This window comes from Dipodomys spectabilis, unplaced genomic scaffold (genome assembly GCF_019054845.1).
Source record: "Dipodomys spectabilis isolate Male_0828 unplaced genomic scaffold, ASM1905484v1 ptg000197l, whole genome shotgun sequence".
NCBI classification, from domain to species: Eukaryota; Metazoa; Chordata; class Mammalia; order Rodentia; family Heteromyidae; genus Dipodomys; species Dipodomys spectabilis.
This window is the reverse complement of record NW_024870874.1, coordinates 17332328-17355350: the sequence shown is the minus strand read 5'-3', so window position 1 is coordinate 17355350 and position 23023 is coordinate 17332328. Positions and strand designations below refer to the sequence as shown.

At 41.2% G+C, this 23023-nt stretch overlaps 1 protein-coding gene and 1 pseudogene across 1 annotated transcript in view; both read right to left on the bottom strand.

Annotated features, from left to right (window-relative positions):
• Window positions 1–20428, bottom strand: part of Mkln1 (muskelin 1) — a 289313-nt gene extending 268885 nt beyond the window's left edge. The window contains exon 1 of the mRNA XM_042695879.1: window positions 20311–20428. The gene's annotated coding sequence lies outside the window, so the exon portion shown is untranslated. The remainder of the gene's footprint in view (window positions 1–20310) is intronic.
• On the bottom strand, window positions 13821–13965 carry LOC122121901 (annotated as a pseudogene).
• Window positions 20429–23023: the final 2595 nt, after the last annotated feature.

Sequence of the window (23023 nt, the reverse complement as noted above, 5' to 3'; positions counted from 1 at the left end):
AGTTTTTGCCCAGGAATGTATGTAATACATTTCAACATATATTTGAGAGCACCTGCTATATCAAAGGATCAGGCTTAGTATTTCAAGAGCCTAAAAGCTCTGCAAGGTACAGTCATATTTTAGCATGTCATTGGCCCAAATTGTGTCTTTCTAGCACTGTCCTCTGGAAGAGGACTTTCTTTAATGAGCATCCCCACAGCTAGCTGAAAGTGGTTTCAGCCATCTTGTTTTCTTACTTGTTCCAATTTTATGAAATAATCCAGTTTTGATCTATGTGTATGTATGCATTTATCCATGTGTTTTGTTGCCAGCTGGCTGCTTCCTTCTGGATATCCATAAAGTCTGTCAAAGTCCCTTTGAAAGTGTAGCACTTAGAATTAGTCTCAGTTGTCCCTGTCTGGTATTAGCGGTGTACAGAGCAGTAGGAGCACTCTCCCTGGTGCAGGACATGGGCACTCTGGTCACGCTGCTTTGCCGAGACGGTCAGTGTGTTCAGACAGTTGGACTGCTGACTCATGGCGCTTTACAATCAACTCTCAGCCTGAGAGCTTTGGCACTTGAAATGTTGACAAACTAGGTTTTTCATCTGAGATTTATATAATTGGCCTTTTAAAGCCAATTGTAGGATTTTACATTTTTTTCCCACTAAATACTATATTTTCATATTTGGGTTTTTTAGTCAAGTAATAAAAAGAGCAAGGGCTCAGGACCCAGGCAGATCTACATTTGAATTCTGGTTTTAGCAAGCAGCCCTGAGACTCTGGATGTGTCATGTGCTCTCTAAATCTCAATTTTCTTATCAGTGAACACTACTGTCTACATTTCAAAGTGGTTCTGAGGCTTAAAGAAGGATAGGATAATTCCTGACATAAGTGCTCAATAAATCTTGGCATTTTGGCTCTCCTTTGCTTTGCATCATTCTTAGAAAGATACTGACATGAATTAAGCATAACAGAAAACAAAGACCAAAGGAAGATATATTAGTATTAAGCCTATGGGCTCTGAACCCAGATTTTCTATGATGAAACCCCGCTCTTCTACTTACTAGATACATATTCAGAATAAGTTCATAAAGTATTCTGATCTTTGGTTTACTCCCAGTAAAATGAGGTAACAATACCTGCTTTTCCAGTTGAGAGGACAGATTAACTGAGATGATAGATGGGAGAAGCTCTTTTTGCACAGAACCTTGCACGTGAGAAGACCTCATTGAGTGGTGGTATTATTATTACCAATCTGAACCCTCCTATTAATCCATACTTTGGAGTCTAACCACTTCATCTATTATACTGTATAATACTGTTCCATGTTCCACTGTATTGTCTACCAGGATCTCATGAAAATCTCTGCCCAGCATGACAAACTGTCACTGATCTTCTCACTTAATAGCTATTTTGGAAGGGAAGGATAGAGGGAGAGGGTAAGGTGAGTTAGGAAAAGAGGGAGGGAAGGTGAAAGGAAAGGAAGGGATAACTTGACATCTCTGACCTTCAGCTTCTGCCTAAAGGAAATGATATTATTACCTACTAGGAGGTCTGGAATGAGGATTGGCTTGAAGGTATGTGGGAATGAAGGAAATGTGTAGTTTGTGGAGTTTTTTTTTTTTTTTTTGTGGGTCCTGGGGCTTGACCTCTGGGCCTGGGTGCTTCCCTCAGCTCTTCAGCTCAAGGCTAGCACTCTACCACCTGAGCCACACCACCACTTCCGGTTTTCCCGTGGTTTATTGGAGAAGAGTCTCACAGTCTTTGCTGTCAGGGCTGGCTTTGAATGGTGATCCTCAGATCTCAGCCTCCTAAGTAGCTAGGATTACAGACGTGAGCCACTGGTGCTTGGCTGCAGGTTCTTAACTTCAATGAAACTTTGCTAGTTCTTGTTGACACCAGCCTTTTCTGAAGTGATAACACTTATCAGTCAAGAGGTTCTAGGTTTCACTTCCCCACTTTTAAAAATTGGCAAAAATTAACATAGGTGGTAATCCTATATCTGGGAACTTGGGTTCAATACATAGCACTAAAATGTAAAAGCAGAGACCATATGCCTTTGTGCCTAGCAAATGATCAAGAACTTTATGTTATTTTGCATAGATAAAGACACAAAAATAAATGCACATACTATATCCAGAATATAAATATGTATAATCATTTTAGACAGCAATTGAGCATTTTGTTAAATGCCTTAACGTATACAGACGGGAGTGGCAGCAGCACATACTTGTAATTGTAGCACTTGAGAGGCTCAGCCTGGGTTACATAGCCAGATCACACAGAAAAACAATTGGCAAGATTGCCTAAATCCAGGCATTTCTTTCAATGATGCTTCACCACACATTTAAGATCGTATCTGGAATTTCTTTTTGTATCCCTAGAAGTAGTTTATATGGATCAGAAGCTTTCAGTCTCATTTAAATTTGAATATCTCATCTAAATTTAAATCTTATTTAAATTTATCCATTCAATCACCTTGGGCCTCTATTTCATTTAAATTTTTTTCTTTGCCTACAAGAGTTATATGTCTACTGAGGAAGATTCCAAGTATATAGAAGTCATGAAGAAGAAAATTCAATTTTATCAGGATGTTATTAGTGGTAATATTTTACAATGTAATTATCCAGTTTTTTCTGAGAAAAATACATTTAAAAATAACTAACAAGTGTTTCTGATGTGACAGCATCTTCTAGAACCTGCTTTTTATTTTACGTATACATTTCATTTTAAGAACATACCACAATTCATGCAATGATTCTTTTTGGACAGTAAGGTTATCTATTTTCAGTATTAGAATGTTCCACTAAATATTCTCCTACATTAAGTTTCATGATTATCTCTAAATTTTTATATTTTACTCATGAAAACCTTTATCACCCTAAGGTCAAAAGCACCTATTCTGGGGCTGGGAAGGTGGCTCAGTGGTAGAGCGCTTGCCTTGCATGCCTGAGGCCCTGGGTTCGATTCCTCAGCACCACATAAGCAAAAAGAAAAAAGCCGGAAGTGGCTCTGTGGCTTAAGTGGTAGAGCATTAGCCTTGAGCTGAAGAGCTGAGAGACAGTGCCCAGGCCCCAGAGTTCAGGCCCCACGACTGGACCAAAAAAAAAAAAAGTACCTATTCCACTTGATTTTTTCCCACACATTTCACTTCCCTTGAATGGATCATTTTCCATGTTTAACTCTTTTTTTTTTCTGGTGGTACTGGGTTTGAACTCAAGACTTTAGCTTTTTAGGCAGGCATTCTACCACTTGAATGATGCCCTTAGTCTAACGTTTGGCTCTTTAATCCATCTGAAATGTAATCCATTCCTTCTTAGCCATGTTTGTTTTGTCCTTTTGAATCAGAGAGTATACTTTTTCTCTCTGTTAAGTGAAAAGTTCAAGACCTTCACACCAAGTTCACAGGTGGCTCACTCTTTGGTTAGGACCTGAGATTTCTCTCTTAATTTCCTTGCTTAGGCCCTGGTGACAGCCCTATTCTCAACAGTCTCTCCCCTCGAGGTCCCAAGACCTCTGCTTCCAACTTGTTTTCACTTCCAGAATGAAAACATCTTTGGCCTAGCATTGCTAGCAAAAGTCCTGCCATTCTCTTTGGAACTGACTTAAGTCACTTGCTCATACCTGAGATTGTTATGGAAGCCAAAGGATGCCATTCACTGATTGGCTTAAGCTGGGCTACTTGCTTCGCCCATGGGAATAAAAATGAGTCAACTCACCTAGAACTCCACAACCACCCTATAGGAAGGAGCAGCAGGGAAAGGACAGCATGTGAGAGGACAACTGAGGTTTTGTCTCTTAAGTATCAAACTCATTGTTTTTAATATAAAATAGCAAATGTTCTGCTATTGAAAAATTTATCTCACCACTGTTAATACTATTAACTCTAGAGATAAAGTCAGAAGAGATAGGTCCTTCTTATGTTCAGGTTGCATTATGAACACTTGGATACATCATAATTTTTAACTGGAAACAATTCAACAATATGTAGAGAACCATAGGAAATTGGTTCTGCCCTGAATTTGTTCTAGTAATGTCTCTTTTCTTAATTGTATTTTGTATTTTTCATGAGCAAAATAATGTCTTTCTTTTCTAATTATTGGACCCCTCTTTGTCATATGTGTGTGTGTTTATATGTATTAAACAGAGTCATAACTACTTTGCAATGTCTTTTCCTGTTTTATGTTCCCACACCTATACTCTTTAGCTAATTCCTTTCTCAAAGGAACTTTCTAAGAGGGTGAATTGAAACTAAATGAGCTGGACCTTAGAGAACCAAAGCATTAAGTCCATCAGTTGATTTTAAAGAGGCAGGGCAAAATGGCACATAATGTTACTATATACCAGGCACATTTCAAAATGTTCTCCCAATAATAAGCCATTATCCATCTGCCCCTGTCTTAGACATAGCAGGTCTTTATTCCTTTCTGCATCATGCCTGATCCTTCCTATACACATTCCCTGCTTCCATCTAATCCTGACTTGGGACATTTGTATGAATACTTGGCTTTGGTCGTCTCTCAATGGTCATTTTCTTCAAAGGTCTCTTTTTTTTAGAGGTTTTTGCTGTTGCTGGACTCAGTCTTGTCTTTAAGTATTTGCTGCTTTCATACTCTTCTTCAGCATTGTCCATGGGGCACTGCACTTGCCAATATTACATCCCAGCTAATCACTGACTGACTTTCCTATCTTTTAGTGGCCACTGGCAGCACTGGCACTTTGAGACAGAAAGTAAACCACTCATCTGCTGCAAGCAATGAATACTAGTAGAGCTAGATGACCGAACTCCCAAATTCCTTATTCTAAAACCCATCTATTGTAGATACAATCCAATTTTATGACTCTTTTGAGTCTCCTCAAAAGCCACTTCATGCCAGATGCCAGTGGCTCACATTTGTGATTCTAGTTCCTTACAAGGGTGAGATCTGAGGCTCACAGTTTGAAGCTATCCCATGCTGGAAAATTCCCTAGACTCTTATCTCCAATTAATCACCAGAAAGCTGAAAGTAGAGCTGTGGCTTAAGTGATAAAGTGCAAGCCTTGAACAAAAAAATCTAAGGGACAGCGCTAAGGCCCTGAGTTCAAGCCCCAATACCAGCACCAAACAAACAAAAGCTCACTTCACATTAAACATTTAGATGCATTTAAAATTGGGATAAAAGTTTGTACTGAGGCATAGAACACTTGTCTAGCATGTGAGAGGTCCTTTAGTGCTAGGCTTCTAGCACTAAAAAAAATATGAAAAAGGTCATGTCGAAAACGAGCTTTACAACGTTGGTGTGGGGGGGAGGGGGGAGGATTGAGTGGTGGGGGGGTAGGAGGGAGGTAGGGAAGGGATGTGAAGGGTAAACAAAGGAGGAGGCTGCAATGCTTGATAAGAAATGTACGCATTATCCTGCCCATGTAATTGTAACCCCTCTGTACAGTATGTTCACAAAAAAATTAAATTAAATTAAAAAAAATATGAAAATAACTATTCGTTCTTTAATACTTTTAGCTGTTTGTAGACATTAACCCTTATCGACTTATTACCACAGATCTGAGCCCTTCTTTTGAACATGGCCTTGTTATACAGTAGTCTCTCCTTATCCAAGTTTTCTTTTTCTTTGGTTTCAGTTTATCCTTAGTTGTGATCTGAAAATATTAAATGGAAATTTTCTGAAATAAACAGGTGTGCATGTAGGGGCGAGGATATTAATGGTTGAACCCAGAGACTTTACTCTGCTAGACACTCTACCACTAAGCTATACTTCAAATACTCACTAAGCTATACTTCAAATACTTTTCTTTTGTATTCTTCCACTCAAGGCTCTGGCACTCTACTTCTTGAGCCACAGCTCCACTTCTGGCTTTTGGGTGGTTAATTGGAGTAAGAGTCTTCTACCCTGGCTGGTATTGAATTGATCTCAGCCTCCTTTTTGGTCAAGCTTTTTTGGTCAAGGCTTACATTTTTTCACTTAAACCACAGCTCCACTTTCAGCTTTTTAGTGGTTTGTTGGACATAAGAGTCTAGGTAAGTAGCTAAGATTACAGAGGTGAGCCATTGACACCCTGTTCTAAATCCCTTTTCAAAAGTTATTTGAGATAGCTTTTGCTAAATTGCCTAGGTTGGCTTTGAACTTGTGGTTTTACTGCCTTAGCTTTCAGAGTGAAGCTGGGGTTACAGGTGACAAAACAATATAAGTTTTAAATAATGTTTCTTATATTATTCTACTATAGTTATTATTTATATCTTATTCTCTGTAATTTATAAATTAAACTTTACCACGAGAATATATGTGAAGAAAAAAGCCTAGTATATAGTGTTTGATACTGTCTGCAATTTCAAGCATCCACTGGGGGGTTTTGAAATGTACACATTGCCCCATCCCTGATAAGGTGAGACTTCAGCAGATACCTTCCTCTACATTTCCTAATGTAAAAATATGAATTTTTCAAAGTGCCACATCTGGTGGCCCATGCCTGTAATCCCAGCAGCAGACAAGGTAGATATAGGAGGATCTTGTTGTGAAGCCAGTTTGAGCAACAATTTGAGACCTTATCTAAAGAAAACAAACTAAAGCCAAAAATAAATGGGTTGAGGTGTGGCTCAAGTGATAGATCATCTATTTAGCCAGTTAGAAGCCCTGAGTTCAATCCTCAATAACTGCCCAAGAGAGAAAGGGAGAAGGACCGGAAGAGGTTATCAGAACAACTACCTTCCTCCTCCTCCTATCTCCTCTTCCTCCTTTCTCCTCCTCTTCCTCCTCCTATTCCTCTTCCTCCTCTACTACTATTACTACTTCTCCTCTTCCTCCTCCTCCTCTTCCCCCTCCCTCTCCCCTCCCCCTCCCCCTCCCCCTCCCCCTCCTCCTCCTCCATGTTTCCTTGTTCTTTACTAGAGTCACAGATTTTATAAAAATATACTTCCCAAGTCATTTTATTCTTGGTTTCTGGCCACACAAAGGCTTATGGCCATATGATCTCTTAATTCATTCTTCTTCCACTCAGGGTGGTGAATGTAGAATTGCCTTCTGTGGCTATTACAGTTTCAAGAGTGCCATCGTTACTTCCCTTGAATTGCCACTTTTATTTCACTTATACTCTTCTGGTTAGACTTAAGCATGGAATAGGACCTTTTTGATGCTCACTTTTCAGCAGAACAGTGTTGTTAGTTGATGTCAGAAAGTCCTCCATCATCCCTACATTGTGCCCTGTGCCAATCATTTTGTCATAGTATTAGTTTTGTCCTGACAATACATGACTGGTGGAGAGAAGGCATGAGCCAAATCTAGGGTAGGGGTTCTCTCCAAGGCACAGGTAATGAATACAGAAGCCAACTTGGAATATGGAAGTGTCAGCAGGTGTTGCACAGCCTGGCACCTCACAGCAAGATGAACTTCAGGAAGCTATTAGCCCTGAGCAGTCTGTACTTACTGCAGCAGTAGATTTACTCCTGAACATTAGCCACCTGTGTGCTACTTTAAGGAGATCTCCACAGGGATGTGGGCAATGGAATAACCCCTCTGTGGGGGAGAGCTGAACTAAACAAGATAGCAGTGTCATGGTAAAGTGGGTTAAGGTTCTAGGTCGGGTCCTATATCTAGGGGGAGACTTGGATACAAAGTACAAGGGCAAGAGACAGAAGGCATGGTGAAGGTGGAAATCCAGGTTTGGAGGAAGGGCACAGTGCATGGAACCTACAAGTGTCTGAGGCTCACAGCTGACCTGGCTCAAAGAATGCAAGATGTGAAGCAGACTTTACATTTTACATTTTAATGCATATTGCTGTGCTTTTCTCCCCATTAGAACTAGCATTTTAGTGCTAGGGAAGCTGGGAGCTTGATCTGCAGGTGTGGCTTCTTAGACAACCCAGCAGCTGTTTCTAGGGAAAACATGGCAGGTGCTTATTGTATGATCTGTGACCATGCCACTTTGGCTTCTGTTTTCACTTAGGCCTGGTAGATTGTATGTTTTTTATGAACAGTAACATACTTTCTTAGTGCTATAATTCAATAAAAGCTATAATTTTCTAATGGCTTAGCATGTCCTAGAGACCACACTAGCTGATTTACATGCTCTGTCTTATTTAATCCCCACAAGCTCCTTCAGTATTATTATCTCCATCTTAAAAAGACGAAACTGAAACTTAACATGGTTTATATAATTAGCCCAAGGTCATGCAGCTGGGATGCAAAAGGAGTTCAAATTTAAAATTAGTTTTGTCTGAATGCCTATCTGTTGCTTAAAAGACAGCAGAGAGGCTGAGTACAGTTGCTGATGTTTGTAATTCCAACAGAGATATGAACGATTTACATTTGAAGCCAGGCTGGGCAAAAAAGTTAGCAAGACCCCCATTTCAAGAAACAAGTCAGATATGGTGGTATATGTGTGTCAACCCACTTTATAGGATGCCTTAGGTAGGAGGAATGAAGTACAAGGCCCACCCTGGGCAGAAAGCAAGAAAGTGGAATAATCTCCATGCTCCTGGATTGGGAGGATTAGCGTCATGAAAATGTGTGTTACTTTAAGGAGATCTCCACAGGGATGTAGGCAATGGAACAAGCCCTCTTGGGGGAGACCTGCTATCTACAAAATCAATGCAATATCCATTGATATCCCAACAACATTCTTCAATGAAATAGAAGAAGCAATCCAAAAAAAATTCATATGGAATAAGAGAAGACCTGAATAGCAAAAACAGCCCTTAGCAGGAAAAACAGTGCTGGAGGAATATCAATACCAAACTTCAAACTCTATTATATTGCTGTAGTTTTAAAAACAGGTTCGTACTGGCACATGAACAGACCTGAGGGCCAATGGAATAGAATTGAGTACCCAGAAATGATCCTACAGACCTATGGCCACCTAATCTTTGATAAGGGAGCCCAAATTATCAGATGGAAGACAGTCTCTTCAACAAATGCTGCTGGCAGAATTGGCTATACACATGCAGAAAACTGAAATTAGGTCCTTATATATCACCCTGCATCAGAATCAATGCCAAATGGATCAAACACCTTGAGGTCAGAGCAGATACCCTGAAAATGTTACAGGAAGGGATAGGGGGATACAATAGGGCTCCTTGGCACAGGCAGAAACTTCCTAAATAAGGATCTAAAAACACAACAAATCGAATAAAGACTGGATAAATAGAATTGCATTAAACCGCAGAGCTTCTACTTGTAAAAGGATATAACTAGCAAGATAAATAGAAAGCCCACAGATTCAGAGAAGATCTTTACTAGCTATACAACAAACAAGGGCCTTATACAAAAAAATATACCTAGAGCATAAAAACTTAGCCCCTCACTAACAAATCCTCAAAGAAACAACCACCTCATGAATAAATGGACTAAAGAATTAAAAAGAGACTTCTCCGGAGAGGAAGTAAGAATAGGCAATAGACACATGAAGAAATGTTCAATATCTCTGGCCATAAAGAAATGCAAAACAAGCCGGGCACCGGTGGCTCACACCTGTAATCCTAGTTCCTCAGGAGGCTGAGATCTGAGGATCACGTTTCAAAGCCAGCCTGGGCAGGAAAGTCCGTGATACTCTTATCTCCAATAAACCACCAGAAAGTAGGAAGTGGCACTTTGGCTCAAGTGGCAGAGCGTTCACCTTGAGCTGAAGAGTTAAAGGACAGTGCCCAGGCCCAGAGTTCAAGCCCCATGACTAACAAAAATAAAAATAAAAAATAAATGAAAAACAAAACCACGTTGAGATTCAACCTCACCTCAGTTAGAATGGCCTTATCTAGAAAACAAGTAATAGCAGGTGCTGGTGGGGACATGGCCAAAAAGGAATGCTACTACACTTTTGGTAGGAATATAAACTAGTTCAGCCACTCTGGAAAGCAGTATGGAGGTTCCTCAAAAGACTAAACATAGAGCTCCCTTATGATCCAGCAATCCCACTCCTGGGCATTTACCCAGGAGTAAACAAGGCCACACTAAAGCCACTAGCACAACCATGTTCATTGCAGCATTTTTTACTGTAGCTAAATTATGGGACCAACTCAAATGCCCCTCAGGAGATGAATGGATCAAGAAAATATCGTATATACACATATGGAATTCTATGCTTCCATCAGAAAGAATGACATCGCCCCATTCATAAGGAAATGGAAAGACCTGGAAAAAATCCAATTAAGTGAAATAAGCCAGACCCCAAAAAATTAGGCTCACTCAGGATACAAAACCCACAAAAATCACTTGCTTTCCTGTACACTGACAATGTACAAGCAGAGAGAGAAATAAAGGAAGCAACCCCATTCACAATAATCCTCCCAAAAATAAAATAAGAATTAACCTAGCCAAAAATGTAAAAGAACTATTTAACGAAAACTATAAAAACTTAAAGAAAGAAATTACAGAAGACACTAGGAAATAGAAAGAACTTCCATGCTCTTGGATAGGCAGACTTGATATAGCAAAAATGGCAATATTGCCAAAATTAATATACAAATTCAATGCAATTCCTATTAAAATCCCAATGATGTACATTTCTGAAATATAGAAAACAATCCACAAATTCATATGGAACAACAAAAGACCTAGAGTAGCCAAAACAATTCTAGGCAAGAAAGACAATATGGGAGGGATCTCAGTGCTGGACTTCAAACTCTACTATACAGCTATAATAATAAAGACAGCATACTGGCACAAAAACCGACCTGAAGACCAATGGAATAGAATAGAAGATCCAGAAATAAAACCACACACCTACAGTCAGCTGATATTTGACAAAGGAGCCAAAGACATACAGTGGAAGAAACACAGCCTCTTCAACTACTGGTGCTGGGAAAACTGGGCGGCCACATGCAGAAAACTAAAAGTGGATCCCAGCCTATCACCATGCACCAATATAAACTCAAAATGGATTAAAGACCTTAACATCAAACCTGAATCTCTGAAACTACTGCAGGACAGAGTAGGAGAGACACTTGAACTTATAGGCACAGGCAGGAACTTCCTGAACAGAGTCCCAGGGTCACAACAAATTGGAGAGAGACTTGACAAATGGGACTATCTTAAAATAAAAAGTTTCTGCACAGCTAAAGCTATAGCAACCAAGCTAGAAAGACAACCAACTAACTGGGAAAAAATATTTACCAGCAATATATCAGACAAGGGGTTAATATCCAGTATGTACAGGGAACTCAAGAAACTAATCCCTCCCAAACCTAACAAACCAATTACTAAATGGACAAGGGAACTAAAGAGAGACTTCTCAGAAGAAGAGATAAAAATGGCAAAGAAACACATGAAGAAATGTTCACCATCCCTGGTTGTGAAGGAAATGCAAATAAAGACAACCCTGAGATACTATCTTACCCCAGTCAGAATGGCCCACATCCTAAAGTCAGCCAACAACAAATGCTGGAGGGTATATGAGAAAAAGGAAATGTACACTTATACAACCACTTTGGAAGGCAGTCTGGAGGGTGCTCAGAAAGCTAAATATTGACCTCCCTTATGACACAGTCATATCACTTCTAGGAATCTATTCTGAACAACAGGAACCAGTACACAAGGACACATGCACTTCCATGTTTATTGCAGCACTGTTCATAATAGCCAGGATATGGAAACAACCCAGACGTCCCACCACAGATGAATGGATCCAAAAATTGTGGTATCTATACACAATGGAATATTATGCAGCCATTAGAAAGGACAAAATAATGGCATTTACAGGGAAATGGATGGAGCTATAAGAAATCATGTTGAGCGAGGTAAGCCAAGAACAAAGAGACAAACGGTACATGGTCTCCCTGATAAGTGGATGTAAATCCAAAATGTAAGGTGATATGACAAAACAAGACTTAAGAAACAAAGGACTTCTACTCATCTGGTCAAATCACTACTAAATAACCCCATGCTGCTGATCACATATATGGTATATATGTGCACACTGGAGGGAAACCAGGATGATGACACAGAACTAGAGGGAATCAGGGAAAAACATACAGCAGTGGGACCATCAGCTACACTGGACATTGACCAAAATGAACTAAGCAACTCAATGGCAGTGATGGGAGGGAGGGAACAAGTGGGAAAGAGGGAACAGCTGATGCTGTGCAAAACAAAAGAAACGTACATATCACCCAATGTGGAAGAAATAACTGTATTGCAAAGCTCATAGAACTCATAAACGTTATAGACCATGATAGACAATATGCTCCATGAAAGTTAGAGTGTGTTTGTGACTTTAACTTAGCATCATTATCCCACAATATTGTGAAATTTGGGAAATTATGTAACCACTTAATCACAACAAAAAATTTGAAAAAAAAAGAAACATAGGCTTGATGGTTTCCCTCATTTGTAATAATTAGTGTATGTCTAGGATAGCCCTAGCAGAGAATCACAATAGCTCAATAGCTATGTACATATGACCATATAAAATTATGCTAATCAAAATGAACACCAAAATATGGAAATGAGTTTTTTTAATGTACTGTGTGAAGTTATTTCTCCCTCCCCCCCTTTGTTTTATCCCCTGTTGTCACTGTTTTTGATTTTGGTACCCTGTGTGTTGTATATATGTTTATTTAATTTGGGGAAGAGAAGGAGAAAAACAAAGTTGTGAGGCAAAGGACAAGGTTGAGCTAATACAACAGTGATACTCACAAGACAAGATGTTGGAAATGAACTGCACAACTTGGAGGGGAGGGTAAGTGGGAGAAAATGAAGAGGGATAACAATGTTTGATAAGAAATGTACTCATTATCTTATGTAACTGTAAGCCCCCTGTACATCACCCTTATAATAAAATAAAAATTTTAAAATGGTAAGAGTGCTTGCTTATGATGAACTCAAACCAATAATGCCAAAAAAGGGAGAAAAGTAAGTACATATATGCATTTTTGCTATGATACATCTAGGCAATTCTTACTGAACTTACCAGCTATTATATTTTTCATCTACATATGTCTTTTCAGTGATCTATTTTTTATTCAATTCCCAGTAAGTAGTGCATTGTGTAAGAAGTAGAACATTAATAGGAATTTATAGAATGAATTAACACAGTTAAAAAATAGAATTAGTAGAGCCTGGTGCCTATAATCCTAGCTTCTTAGAAAGCTGAGGTCTGAGGATCACGGTTCAAAGCCAGCCCAGGCAGGAAATTCTGTGAGACTCTTATCTCCAACTAATCACAAAAAGCCCAAAGTAGGGCTGTGGCGGGGCTGGGAAGGTGGCTCAGTGTTAGAGCGCTTGCCTTGCATGTATGAAGCCCTGGGTTCGATTCCTCAGCACCACATAAACAAAAAGAAAAAAGCCAGAAGTGGTGCTATGGCTCAAGTGGTAGAGTGCTAGCCTTGAGCTGAAGAGCTGAGGAACAGTGCCCAGGCCCAGAGTTCAAGCCCCACAACCGGACCCCCCCCCCAAAAAAAAAGAAGGGCTGTGGCTTAAGTGATATAACATTAGCCTTGAGCAAGAAAGCTCAGGGACAGCACCCAGACCCTGAGTTCAAGCCCCAGGAGCAGTATGCATGCTTGCATTCTCTCCCCCCTACCTTCCCTGGGATGGCACTATTTTCTCTCTTGGTTCACGTGTTTACAAAGTCAATTAACATGAATTCTTGTTTGCCCTATGAAAACAGCCAAGTTGCTAACTGGTAGGGACATATCCTGAGAAATATATCTTAATGTGAGTTTGCCATTCTGAAAACATCATTGACTGAACCTACACAAATCTACATGGGATAGCAGCAGAGACAGAAGAGCCTAAAATATTTATTTCACTTTATAGGGAATGTTTAAATAATGTCACATTTTTAAGATTGTTTAAACTAGATTTATGATTTTACTCCTAAAATTTCTAATTCTACAGCCGTTTTTCTTTTTCTTTTTGCAGCCCCATTATCACAAATAATGCAGTCAGTTTTTCCCCTTTGAGGAAATTACAGAAATAGGCAAATCCCTAATGCAATGGGTGAGTGTTACCCTAGGAAAACCACCTTTGTGATCCTGGTATCTTCATTGCCAGGTAAGTATGAGAATAGTTTTTGTTTGCTTGGTTAGTTTGGGGGGACAAGGTCTTACTTTTGTAGCTCAGGTTAACGTTGACCTTGCTACATAGCCCAGGCTGGCCTCAAACTTGTGGTCTTCATGTCTCTACAGTTTCTCCTGAGTGCTTGGATTACAAGCATGCACCATTAGATACCCTGCCTAAGGACACTCTTGTAGATTTTCACCTCCTTTTCTCTGAAAATGGTCTATTCTGATAGCAATATTGTTACGCAAAAACAATAACATACTGAGAAGCATGTAGTACATCTTAACAGGTTAAAAGTCTTCACTCTGCCTAGAGTTGTATTTTCCCCAGAAGGGGAACTAGGGCTGGACAGCCCAGAAGTGGCTACATGTCTTGTAGAACTGTGATGGCACCATGGATGCCATCAACTGCATCAGGATGGGTGATGGATGGGGAAAACAAATTGTTTATCTTATCATCCAGCACCTAAGTAAAGATAAAAATAACTGATTGACCTGGCAGATATTACTTATCAAAATGGTTTAGAAAGTACTTTATATCACCCAATTTATGTTAACTCAAGAGCAACTTATGCTTCCTATGATCAAGTTAGGTTTCAAAAAACATCAAATAAATACCCATCTGTCCATCCATTTGTTTATTTGATTTTTTTTTACACAGAGTCTCACTATTAGCCCAGGCTGACCTTGAACTCAGAATCCTAGCTCTGCCTGTCAAGTGCTAGGATTACAGTTATACACTATAGTACCTGCTCTATTCATTTATTTTTTGAGATCCAAACAGATTTTTATGTCTTTTTTTATAACCTGTGTGCTTCTCTCTTGAATTTAATGAAAATTTACTGGACATTTATTATGTGTGAGGCATATGGCAAGCTCCAGAGATGCCAAAATAAACAAAAGAATACAACTCTTGGAGGCACTTAGGGAGTATGAGAGGAACAAATTATAATGATCTTCCTTGACCTTTTGTCAGTGCTTTAACAAGTTGGTCTTCCTTCTTGCATTCTTCTCTTAGTTCCTTTGGCCCCACAGTCTCCTACTTTTATGTTCTGATTAATGCTTCTGTCTCCATTGCCAATTTTATTTTCCATTCAGGCTTAGTCCTGGTCCTACTTTTCTTGGACCCTATCTCTCTTCTGCCTCTGGAGTACCTAAGATTACAGAACTGTGTCACCACACCCAACTCGTTAAGCAACTTATGATAGCTCTTCAGTTCTGATCTTTCTTTCTCTGGGCATGCTACCACCTTCACCAGACAATCATCTCTCACACCCACTGAAATACCCTTTCTACTGGTGTATCCACAAATATTCTTTCCCTGTTCTATTTAGTCTTCCCACAGATGATTTTCAGACTAAAAAGTATAATTCATTTTTCAAAGAAGAAATGCAATGCCAGCTAGCAAAACAGATGTGTTGTTCTTTGTCTTAATTTTTTTAAACTTAGGTATTAAGATCTTTCCTTATCAATATATCTGGAAGTGCCTCACAAATTTTACCAACTGCCTATCTTTCATATATAGAGCTCTGCTGTAATTTATTTAACCACTTCTCCATTGATGGTTGTTTTCCAATTTTAATGATATAAATAATGCTTTGGTGAGGGTCCTGAAGGAGTGATCCTTCCATATATGTGTGAATCTATTTGGTAAATATGTAAAAGCAGAGTTACTAGGTCAAAGGCTTTGTATATTTAAAATGCGATTAACTGCCAACTTGTCCTTCACAAACATTGTACCAACTTTCCCTCCTACTTCCTGTGTAGGAACATGCTTACTTCCCCATCTGCCCACCTAAGTTTGCTATTAAACTTTAGGATTTTTGTGAACTTGATATATAAATACCTCTCATTGCAATTATAACTTGCATGTTTCTTGTGAAGAGAAAAGGTGAGCACTGTGATTTATGTTTTTTTTGTTTTGTTTTGTTTTTTGGTTGGTCGTGGGGCTTGAACCCTGGGCTTGGGCACTGTCCCTGTGCTCTTCAGCTCAAGGCGAGCGCTCTACTGCTTGAGCCACAGCTTCACTTCTGGTTTTCTACTGGTTTATTGGAGATAAGAGTCTCACGGACTTTCCTGACTGGGCTGGCTTTGAACCTCGATCCTCAGATCTCAGCCTCCTGAATAGCTAGGATTACAGGCGTGAGCCACCAGCACTCTGCTTGTGCTTTATGTTTTATGATGCATTATCTATGTATTTAGCTGTGCTTTGATGAATAGGGGCAAATATGGAAGCAGAAAAGCCACTTAAGCTATTATTGGTGCAAAGAAGAAAAAGGATAGTGTCTTGGATTAGAATGGTGGTAGCAATAGAGAAAGATTTTGGAAATGTTTTGGAGGAAGACTTGACCTGAATTCTTCATGGACTGGATACAAAAACTCAGTACCTTCAGAGAGGAATCAAGAATGTCTGCATGCTCTTTGGCTTGAGCCATTGATAGGTAATAATGCTATTTAGTGTGAAAAATAGTAAAAGAATAAATTTAAATATTTTCCGACATACATTTATTTCCCTCCCTACTTACCTCCATTCCTTTTCTTTTCCTCTCTCTCACTTTCTCTCTCTCTCTCTCTCCTCTCTTTCTGTCTCCCAGTCCTAGATGCTTGAACTCAGGCATAGGAGCTATCCCTGAGCTATTTTGCTCAGGGCTAACTCTGCTCTATCACTTGAGCCATAACTCCACTTCTGGCATTTTGGTGATTGATCAGAAGAGTTTCCTTCTCCACCTGGCTTCAAATTGCAATCCTCAGATCTCAGCCTCTTGAGTAGCTAGGATTACAGGCACGTGCCACTAGGGCTGGTTTTTCTACTTATCTCAAAGAATTTCCTCTAGCTACTTCCTCTATTCTCATGTCCTCAACTCACTGCCATCTGGTTTCTGTCTTCCCTTTACCAATATCTTTCTTAGCGAATAAACCAATGGCCTCCTTGGACTTTAAATTCTTCTTTCTTGACTTTCAGCTAGGGCTAATATTGTTGATATAAATTCCTTCGGCTTTTCTGGTCCTCCTGACTCTGTGGATGTTCTTCCCCTGTATCCTTCTGTCCTCATGTTTTAAAATGTTGGCATTTCAATAGGATTCCATAGTAGGTCCTCCTCTTTTTCTTCCTGTATATCTTCTCATTGAGTTCCATCTATATCCATGAACTCTCATCTATTTAGATGACTCCAGATCTATTTAATTATGTAGTAGACAGCTTCACTTTGACATCTCATGGACACTTGAAACTCAACATGTTTATATGTAAACTAATTACCTTCTTTCCATAACCTGCTTTTCTCCTTGATTTTCCCATTGTGATGAATGATATACCCATCCTTCCATTTACCTAAGCCATACATTTCTTTCCATTTCTCAGTCCTTCAAATATAATCAATAATCAAATCCAGTTGTTTTAAGTATTTATTGAATCCTTCTCTTCCTTCTATTTCTAGTCTTGCTGTCTTAGAAGTCTGTTTGCTTTTATAATGCTCAAACAATATCCTAACTATTCTCCCTGCTTAATAGTGTTACTAATAAATTCTCTGAACTGGAATGATCTTTCTAAAATGGACATCTAATCACTCAAAAATCACCAGGTGTGCTGGTGATTCATGCCTGTAACCCTAGCTACTCAGGATCTGAGGATCACGGTTCAAAGCCAACCTAGGCAGGAAAGACATGAGACTCTTATCTCCAGTTATCCACCCGAAAACTGAAAATAGAGCTGTGGCTCAGAGTGGTAGAGCACTAGCAAAAGAACTCAGGGACAGCACCCAGGCCCTAAATTCAAACTCCATTACTGACCAAAAAACAACAACAAAAAACAACCACACATAAAAAAATCAATGGCTTTCCATTGGCCTTTAGATAAGTTCAAACTTCTTAGACAAAACCTTTCACAATATAAGACCATGTTAATCTTTCTAGATAGCCTTCAGGACTAGACTTCAGGACTTGTGCTATGCATAAAATAAAATATTTTTGGAGAAGCTTCTACCTCCTGGGCACTGTCTTTTATGCTGGTTCCTTTGATATACTATTTAACGTCAAGAACTTCACAATATTCTCTTTCCTAAAATACCATTCCTTTAACTTTCCCACTTAGTTGGGTGGCTTCTACTCATCCTTCCCTACTTGTTTCAAGACCTGTTTCCTATGGTTTCTCCTATGAGCTCACATGTAAACAGTACCTCACTGTTATGTGATCAACTGTGTACTCACTGGTTCTTCATTATAAGATCCTGTAGGGCAGAGACTGTTGTTTTGTATCACCATGATCTAACACAGAACAAAATCAAAATGCAGCTAAAATTGAAGTTATGTAATGAGTTCAGTCCAAAAGCAGGATTTTGTAAATGCAAGAAAATTTAAGAAACCCTTAGGCCAGTACTTTCTTTTTAGTGCTGAGGATTGAACCCAGGGTTTGTCTAGCCACTGTTGTTCCTAGCCCTTGTTTTTCCCATCTAAACCGAACTATTAAATAGTCATATCTTTATGTTATTGCCTTTGTGATATCCTTGTTACAAAGAAGGAACTGGGGGAGAAGAGCAAGGTTACCTGGTTCTAGGACATTGGGGCACTGGTCAGAAACTTTCAGTACACCAAGTAGAGGGGTTATCTATTATAGCATGGCCTTGTAATTTCACTTTGTGCTACCAGTGTCACAGAGTAGCCCAAGCTTATTCTTCCTTCCTGGGCCCGGATTCCTTTCAGTTCTATGTTTTATTTAGTCAAAACAATTCCTCCAGCTTCAGTGTATAGTGTGTGTGTGTGTGTGTGTGTGTGTGTGTGCATGCACGCGTGCACACACACGGCACGTGCATGTGCACGTGCACTTCATTTTAGAAATATCACACTTAAATCTCTTTTTCTATCTTAGTTTGTTTAATTCCAATGCTGAAGAATGACAATTGTGGAGGAAAAGAAATAAAGATGATGGGTTTTTCTAGGCTTTACATTTCAAGACTAGTTTTCTGAAGTGGCTACTAAAGTTGACTGACAGTCTACCTTACTCCTGAAATGATGATGTTTTTCTATGTGAATTAGCACTTAATTGGGATAATTTGCTATTAGTGGAAAGTAAAGATTTCTTTGAAGAGAACCAGTGTGATAATATTTTACCAGCTAGTGCTCCGAGACCAAATATAAACGAGATCTGAGAAACAGGAAGTGAACCTGACTGGTCTAGTCATGAGTGTCCCTGTTTGTGACGCAAATACAGAAATCAAATTTGGAAAACAAGATATGTGGGTGTGAGGCAATCGATAATAATCCAGGATGCTACAACAGAAGCAAGAAAGCCTTGAACTAAATGCCATTCATTTTAATAACACTCTGAGCAGTTTGATTTCCACAGAACACCCAGTGGTGATTAGAGCTGGATGAGTTTGAGTTCCCTAGCAACCATATGTGCTTTTGAGACAGTCATTAGCCTTTCAGTTAATCCCCTCAACCCTTTACTTTTAAATGTATGACTGACATTAAAAAAGAAAAGCACATTTCAGAAGTGCTTTCTGAAATGTCTAGGAGAGAAATGACAAGGAATAATAATAATAATAATAATAATAGCTGTCCTGAGAATTATACACAGGTGAAAGAAGTAATGGTCTGCTACGTTTCTGAATCCCCTATGGGCAAAAGGCAAAGGGCAAAGGAGGTGAAATTGTTCTGAGTTTCAGTCAGTCTCCATGCAGTAGTGCAGCATCTGTCAGAAGCATATCTCTGAAGATGGGGTGTGCGATTTGGGTGGTGGACAGGCTGACTGAGGTTGGGTGGAAGGGAATGTAACACATTTTCTTCCTCCTTTAAGTCCAGTGAAGCTCCATCCCAGGTTGAAAGAGCTTTAGGGTAGGAGGGAGGGTGAAGCTCTTTTGCCTATTGATTGTTTAATTGCACCAGAGGCTGTTTGTCTAGGGCCCTTGGCCAAGAGCATTATTTTCATAGGTAAAGTGAGTTTGGGCAGGTTTCCCATCCCCTTGCCTAGTTTTGAAGATGGCAACCCAGAAATCTCAGCAAGGCTGGAGGAATATGGGATCTGTTTGGATTCTTCGATCCAAGGGTAACCCTAAAGCACCTGGATTGCTAGTATGATGGTTCTCCAGTCCCAATCATTGTTTCCAGTCAATCCAGAGTGGGGATACAGAACTCCACACTGTGCAGCCCCGGTCTGCCGCAGGGTGTTAATTAGAGTAATAATTATTGCTGCTTCGGGTTGGGTCCCTTATTATGGTCTAGGTCCCTTTCAGCTGAACTCTGAGTTCCTTCACTTGGGCCAGTGTGGCTCCTGAAGCTCCCGCCTCCCCCACCTAACCCCCCTGCGCACTCCCTTCCCAAGGCGACCACCTGTGCCGCCCCACTTACCCTCTGCCCCGCAGGGAGGGCCCCCCGGGGTAGCCGAGCCCTCCCAGCTCCTGGGTGGCTCTGGGGGAGCTCGATGTTTGCCTCAGCCCTTCTCTACCGGAGGATCAGGTTCCTCCCCTCCTCCCCCTGGAGCTCTGGCCGCTACTGCCTCCGCCGCTGCCGCTGCCGCCGCCGCCGCCGCCGCCGCCGCCGCCTGCTTGCATGACACAGCAGAACCGCAGCTGCGGCAGCAAGTCCAAACCATCCTCCCAGGAAGCTTCTCAACCCGAGACCGGGAGGGGCGCAGGGGGCGAGCTAGGGATCCCAGCCCAAGGGATCCGCCATGGTCGCTCGGGGATCACACACTCCTTCCCAGCCCAGGGGTACGGGGCCCAGGGGCACGAACACAAAATGAAGCTCCAGCTGACTAGGCCAAGCCCTGGAGGAATGCTGGGGTTTGAGCTCAGTAGGGAGAGGGGACCAGAGAGGAGAGCGTGAAGGAGACCCTGTAAGGGGCAGGCTGCTTCAGATAAAGAAGGTAAAAGCCTCCCCCACCCCACCCCCCCTCAACCCAAGTCGAGGACCACACCTGGAGAATTTTAAAGGCGGTCCCAGAAAGGTAAGGAGAAAAGAGTTCATGAGAAGAGACCAAGGAAGAGGGGATGGGGACCCTGCTGGAAGGGAAAGATTAGGAACAAGTATTAGGGAAGGCCAGAGCAGAGCTGAACTCAGACCCAGGCAGAAAAGGGAGACTAGAACTGAAAAGAGGAAAGGGATAGAAGAATTAGGCATGAGATTGGAAAGTAAAACTTGGAGGATTTATAGAATTAGAAGAGTTATAGAAGAGTTATAGTGATTATCATGGCGGATGAGGTAGAAGAGATAGTCAAGGCAAGGCCCTAAGAAAGGATAATGTTCCATCCTACTCTAGAGTTCTTTGGAATTTGCTCCCTAATTTCCCCTAGTCCAGTTTTCCTTAGATAAATGGAAGGGCATGAACCAAAACTAAGTAACAGTAATATAGCATAGATTTACAGGATAAAATCCCCATGCCCCATAAAAACTTGAAGACAGAACATTAGAATATAAAGTAGAAAACCCTATGGGGGTTGTGAGTCAGTAATACTGGAAATACTCAATACTGTTACAGCTTCAGCACATCATAGGACTTCTAAGTCTTTCAAAGTTGTTTGTTAAATATTCCAGTTCAATGCTAGAAACCAGGCCAAGATTAGTGGCTCAAAACATCATAAAAATGCACATACTCCTCTACACATATGTATATTTAATCTCTTGTGCTTAGCAGGCACAGTATGATTTAAAGGATAAGAATGCTTTCCTAATGACTAGGTCCTACCAAATACCACTCACGTTACAGCAGACAGTGCTCTTGTCATCATTTGAAAGAGTGTGGTCAAAGGAATGCAAAAACTGCCACTTTGGTATTGTTTCTACCTTGCAGGTCCTATCTTCATACCTCACTTCCTGACACAAACAACTTTTTACTGTTGTCAGCAACAAAGCCCTAATATAGCTTCGGAAAAGAAAAAAACTGCATTGCACTTGCCTCCTGCGAACATCTTCAACAGTTACCAGAGGAATGTAATTCCAGAAAGCCTTACAATTGGTGAGAGTAATTATCAAATGCTTCACTGTTTTCGTTGTTGTTTGGGCATTTCTGTTCTGCCAGCGGTCTATGACTGACTTGCAGAGGAACAGATCCAATTTTTCTTTTTGACTTTGTAAAATTTAATCGGGTCTGGTAGAAAACTCATTGCTCTTGGGGGAAATAAAGTAGGAGCCATGAAATGTCATTTTAACAGAGCGTGGGTTTTGTGACTGTAGGAAAGGATTTAAGGACGCTCCTTCTGTTCAGCTTGCTGTGTAATGAGCACGGGCTCCACGCACTCACCGACGCCACAGCTCCCGGATGCTGTGGCTCCCTTATCTGGGCTTCTGCAGCGCCAGAAGCCCCTTCGGGATGCTGCGAGGGGCTCCTGGTGGGTGGTGGTACGATCGCCGAGGCCTCCGCCAGTCCTGCTGCTGTTGTTGCTGCAGTCACGTGGGAGCCCCTTTAAGTTTCCATAGAGAGGCCTCTCCGGTGTCACATGATGGACATGATATAATGAAACAACATTGTGGAGAGGAAAGCATTAGGAGAGCCCACGGCTACGAAAACAAGTGAGTGAGAAGAGGTGGGAGGAAGAGAAACTACGCCACCTCCCCTGCAGCCGAGCGCACGCAGCAGCCTGGCGTGACAAGTGGGCGACAACGGGGGGGGGGCAGGGAACGGGGGTCCTCGGCCCTGGCCTGGAGACCCCGCCGCCCACCGCACAGACAACTTTTAGCCGGCAGCCTCGGCCAGCCCAGCACCTGTCTCCCAAGTCTCGTGATCACCGATGGGGAAATTCTGGAAGAATCTACGTGCGCATCATTTTCTCTTCTCGCCTGGCTGGGAAGGAACCAGAACAGGGATCGCCGCAGCCTGTGCTCAGCCAGAGCCGGAGGTAAGTTCCGTGGGGTGGGGAAAGCTGGTCTAGCGGGCCCGGGCATAGCCATTTGGTGGTCGCTTGGATCCCAGGGGAGGGGTATGTGACCAAGGTGTTTTTACGCCCAGCCAGGTTGAAGGGTACGGTCGCCAACCCGGAATATTTCCCGGGTGGACTCTGGTTCATCCCCCCCCTAGTCTGACCTGGGTTCCCACCCTCAGGCTCCGGGGAGCCCTCTGGGGCCC